Genomic DNA, 6,000 nt, shown 5'->3' on the forward strand with positions numbered 1-6,000 from the left:
GGCCGATGGTTAGAGCCTGTAGTTCTAGAGGCATGTGTTGATTCAGACCGGTACAAGGGTGTAACTTTGGCTTTGGTGGTGGGGGGGGGGGGGGGGGGTCTGTGCATTTCTACATACTGTACATTTAGGGACTGTGGTGAAACAGAATAATCCAGGAAATAATGATGTTGATCTTAATTATAAATTCTGCCAGAAAGAATAGTTCTAAACTATGTATGAGGAAAAAGACGTCTTTCTTTCTTTCCGTTCGCAGAGACCTATAAAATAAAATAATATAAAATTCAAAAGAAAGTCCCCCCCGTCCCCGTCCCTAGTGGAAATTTCGCCGTAGGGTACGCCACTTCTCACCGACATATGACAATTTATTTACACTTTTCTTTACAGGTCTGTATTTTTCCTACGTAATTTGGCGCTAGTTGTTGAGGAAACCGTTGATGTTCTAAAGGCTGTTATTTGAGTTCAGATGTTGAAAGCATTAGTCTAAAATAATCTGCGACTATTTTGATAATCGGTTAATCGTTTTTAAGTCCTTTTTTTATTTTTTATTTTAAAGAAACATTCCAGACCTGCAGCTTCTCAAATGTGCTACTTTTCTCTGTTTTTATATTATTGTAAGTTGAATATTTTTTTTGGCTTTTGTACTTTTGCTTGTATAAAAAAAAAAAACGAGCACCGTGAAGACGTCAGCTCGTGCCCTGCAAACAGTTTATAGACCAAACGATTAATTGAGAAAATAATCCGCAGAGGAATTCATATAAAATAATCATTAGTTGCAGCCCAGGTATTGCAGTTGGTGATTTCCAGAGGAATTAATGAAGGGAAAGTTTAACAATTGAACACTGTCTCCATTTTCCTTATAATTATTACCAAATGACACAATCTTAGACCGGATCCTGACTGTAAATACTTAAATACTTATCAGCATCTCTATATAAAATTATAGGAAACTATGAGACCCATAAAATTAAGCGTTACAAATGATTTTTTACTGATAAATCCCACTGCTGCGGTAACGACACGCCCAGTACACAGAATATCTGCTGTTCGACTGACACGTAATACTTTTTAAACTAGAAGTGACGAAAGTGAAAAATAATGCGCGTATCAGCTCAGTTATTCAGATCGGCTCCAGAATTTAACTGGTTCTTCCTTGGCCCACACTGAGAAAAAAAAAGAATAAAAATAAAATAATAAAGGTCAATGACTGGCGGCAGAAGCTGCCAAACAAAACTGTAAAATTAATGTAAAAGACCCTAATTCAAATTAATGTCAAAAACAATACATTTTATTATCAATTATTACGATCATACACCTTCAATAGAGTGACGGTGAAAAAACGTTGAATTGAAGTGAAATATCCTAATTCAAATACATTTTACAGACTTATGTCCACAATTAAAAGACAAATGTAAACTAATGTAACATCAAATTAGGATTTTTTTTTTTTACAGTGCATGATGAAAATCAGGCCCGTAGTATTTCTGTCATCCTGCTGACAGACCGACAACATAACCTGAGGTCAAAATGACTTTTTAACATAATGCACTTACGGTATGTAGCTAGCATTATTGTCAATTGCAGTAGCCTACCATGCAGTGTAATGTTAAGTTAATGTTATGTTCGACATTTTGGAAAATACCCTTATTCACTATCTGGCTGGGATGTCCATGAGAAGATTGACACCACTGTCACGTCTGTACCGTGAAGATTGAGCTATAGCCTGCGACCAGTTAGCGTAGCTTAGCACAAAGACTGGAAACAGGTGGAAACAGCTAGCCTGGCTAAGCTAACCGGCTGCTGGCTGTAGCTTCATTTTTACCGTAGAGATGTGAAAGTGGTGTCCGTTCATTTCATTTATTTAATAGCCAATAAAAAAAGGAACATTAACAGAGCAATATTAATAATAGCAGAATATGCAAGGGAGGCCAAAAGCCTGAAAAACAAATAAAATAAACTAACTAAAAACAATTTCAAATACCGCTGATAAGTTTCAAAATATAATAATTTTCCCATCAAAAAAGAAGGAATCTAAAATTTTAATTATTAAAGTAAAGTAGTAGAAATGAAAATAAAAGAACAAAGACTAAACCTTTATTTATCTGAAAAAGTGTTTTGTTTAAAATTGTTTTCGCCAACCTTCTCGAAGCAAGCAAGCGATGCAACACGAGTGACATGTTCATAATGATGTCACAGACCAGGCTTAATCAACACATACCATCAGAACATCAGGCACTTTTCTATCTATTCTGAGTGTACATATTCCTCATTTGTTTTCAATTTCTATCCCGCTACATGTTTATCTTCCCTCCAGAATCAGGAGCACCTAAGAGTTAGTTTGGACAATATTCAGCTTGCTTTGATTTGTGAAGTGTAACGTGGTTAAAAAAAAAAAAAAAAAAAAAAAGCTTCTTTTTGTGGACAAATGGATAACCGTGTGCCTGAAGGTCTTCCTTATATATAATTTTTTTTTAGATGAATTATTATCTGTTGAAGCTCTAGATGGATAAATATACTCTATACTGTATTCTGCTGCATGGGTCTTTTCTGCACCTTCTTGTCATTTAGTTTGTCTGTGTCTAGATTCAGAACTATGGTTCTTTTCCTGCGAGCAAAAGAAGAAAGCAGCTCACGGAGCTTTGTGTCTCGGCTCATGACAAAAAAAAAAAAAAAAATTATCACAATAAAATGTATGAAGATTAACGCTGTTTGCCAGGTCTGTAAATGAGGTGGTCGTGAGTTTGTGGCACTTGCGTGTTTTGAGAGGGTGCGCCTGTTTGTTGAGGTCTAATTACAAGGCAGCAAACATAAGTATGTGCTCATTTCCTGCCCGGTCGCCCCTCTAAACACTGCATATGTACAGTGGTAGAATGTAACTAAGTGTATTTACTCAAGTACTGTACTTAAGTACGAATTTGAGCTCCTTGTACTTTACTTGAGTCTTTTCTTTCCATGCCACTTTCTACTTCTACTCCACTACGTTTCAGAGAGAAATATTGTTCTTTTTACTCCACTACATTCATCAGACAGCTTTAATTACTAGTTACTTTCCACGTTAACATCTCTGCACACAGAACACATGTAGTTTATAAGATCTGATGTTTTATTCTAAAGTAAACTAGCCGACAATTTAACGGCCTACAAGTCCAGCTGAAATGATTAGACCATTAAACACACAACTGCTTGGATCCTTTACACTTTCTAAAATGGGAGGATTTTTTCCTCCACTTGTTTTCCAGAATGAGTACTTTTGAGTACATTTTCCTGATGATACTTAAATACTTTTACTTAAGTAACATTTTCAATGTAGGACTTTTACTTGTAACAGAGTATTCTTACAGGGTGGTATTATTACTGTAACTTAAGTCAAGGGTCTGAATACTTCTTCTCTGAATACTTCTTCCACCACTGCATATGTACAACATAGCTAAATTATGGCCGGATTGATCTGCTCGGGGGCCCAAGGACGAAGATTTGCTGTTGACCCCCCCTCTGGTGGCTTTGAAGAGAGCAGAGATAACGGCTTCAGTTTCCCGTCGTAAAGGGCTGTCTGACAGCAAGGTGAAGCGCTGAAAATATTCTAAATACAGCTTCCACTTAAACTGATATAGATGTTTTTTAGGTGTCTAAAATGTGTTTAGTTGCAGCCCCCGTCCACAGCAGGACATTGCTTAGTTTCCGTGTCCGTACTCCTGTCTGCTTCTCCAAACTGGGGGCGTGCCGACCTCCATCTACTGTAGCTAACACACTGACTATGGAGAAGTAGCTCATATAACCACACTTCAAAAAAATCTACTCTTTTCACAATCACAAGACCCATAGATGTCATTACCCAGAATACATATGTAAATCCTGATCTTACGTTGATACCAATTGTCAAATGGGGGTCTTTGTTTGTGGTTATTTCATTTCACATAACTTGCACAATGTGAGCACAATATAAACTAAAATCACTAATGTTAAAACCACATTCTGACGTGCTGAGTTACATGAAAGCTCCTTTAAGAGAAACAATGGTTAAGCTTTGTGTCAGTCATCATCAGACACTCCTATAGATGCCCTCATGCACTTGCACGCACACACACACACTTTCTCTCAGCGTAGCTGTCGTCAACCACTTTTCAGGAAAGAAAGCCTCCGTGTCTAAGGCTTATGTAACCGTCTGCAGTCCAGACAGTTTGCTTCTGTGTTTCTCATGTTCAACACACAAGTAGTCCAATGTGAAATATGGGGAAGGTCAGAAAAACAACATTTTCTACAACCTTGTTACACGTACTCGTTGTTGCTGGCTGCAGCTTTATAATGGCCGTGCCAACCCGTTCTCACACCCAACTCGCCAAATACGCCAACTTGGTTAGCATCCAATACCGGCACACAAGACCCCATTTAGCGTCGGTATGAGACTCAACTGGATTTCGAAACCGCGGCGCTGTCAGAGGATGTAGTATAGAGAGTGACACTAGACATGTTTCCGTCAACATATTTTTATGCCCATTTTGAAGAATCGCATTAGCAAATGTTGATGGAAACGGCAAAATTCGGAAAAACGTCCTCAAATTGTTTTTCCGCTCGCTTGAGGTCGTTTTTTTGCCTTTTTCGGAAATGAGTTAATGCACAAAATGGCAGATGGAAACCGCTTTGCCAAATAAGTTGTGACGTAGCGAAAATGTAGGCTTACTCACTTGACTATAGTTCCAGTATCAATCAGATAGGGGAAGGATTGGGATACGAGTCCCATCCAGTGCGCTGCACACTTGTGGCACAAGGTGCATGGTGGAGTTACGGTGCGCTGTTGCCTGTGCCTCAGCCACGTCGGGTAAATTGACGAATTGGTTCAACAGCTTGAATTGTATGGCCCTGCACACCGCGTATACACAGCGGTGAACGACACCAAATGTCTCTGCCACAACCATGTATTCTAGCCTGACAAGCCAGACCCACATCCAGATGTTGGGTCTGCGAACTCACCATTGGCAGGGCTCAATCCGAGGGGCGGGATAAATGGTTGTCTTTCAAATTCCCTCTGCATGTAATAGGATAGCGCTACAACCAACGACAAGAGCAACGCTAGTTGATAGATTCAACTTTTGCCGAATCTGGTCGGCAAAAGCTGAAATCCAAGTCGCGGCCAAAGCTGATTCCAAAGACAGCTGTTCGCCAGCAGCAGCAGCAGCCATCTTCTTTGTTTTCAAGTAGCTGGGATGTAGGAATTAACCAAGGGGGTAAGCTTCGCTTCAGAACTCGAGCCATCTATGGCGCCATTTTGTTGCTAACTGGCCATCACCTCCTGTTAGCATTCCACTGACCGCCATTTTTTTTTTACGTCACTTGACTGCGAATAACTTTACATCAGAAATGTTTGAAGACTCTATTTGTCCGTTGTTTAGTTCCAAAGAAACACGACAATGTATAAAAGGCTCCATTACCTTGTACCTCACGTTATGGCTCCGTAGCAGACGTTTTTGTAAAAATAAGCTAACGATTGTGTCATAACCAAGTGACTTACTGTCGCATAGTAGAGGAATTACCGTATAGTACAGGAGAAGCTCGCAGGCAGTTTCGACTTACATGAGCTGTTTAGGTTTAATTACTAATGTTAACTAGCATGTTAATTAGCAATAATTAGCCTGTGCCCATGTTATCTCCTTACATCCACCTACACTCTCCATATCTGGAAGATTGGGAATGATTGAGATTTCTCTTGGCACAGCTACCAGAAGACTTCCAACTTTCAGACACGTTGCTCACGTCACATTCTCTCAGTTGGAGGCTGCGCAGTAAAGCTGGCCATCACCGGAAAAGTGCTTCTAATAGCCTTCACTGGTCTCCGTCCAGAGCAACGGGGTCTATTGGTCCATTATATACTGTCTATGGAATTAACACGGAACCGTCGCAACTCTGCCGTCCTTATGTTAAGCCCCGCCCATGGACTCTATACACGACGTGATTGGCCTGACCAGAATTTGGTTTTTCCAGCTTGCAAGCCAACGGAGAGCTGCTAGA

Source organism: Perca flavescens, chromosome 23, assembly GCF_004354835.1.
Source record: "Perca flavescens isolate YP-PL-M2 chromosome 23, PFLA_1.0, whole genome shotgun sequence".
Classification (NCBI taxonomy): domain Eukaryota; kingdom Metazoa; phylum Chordata; class Actinopteri; order Perciformes; family Percidae; genus Perca; species Perca flavescens.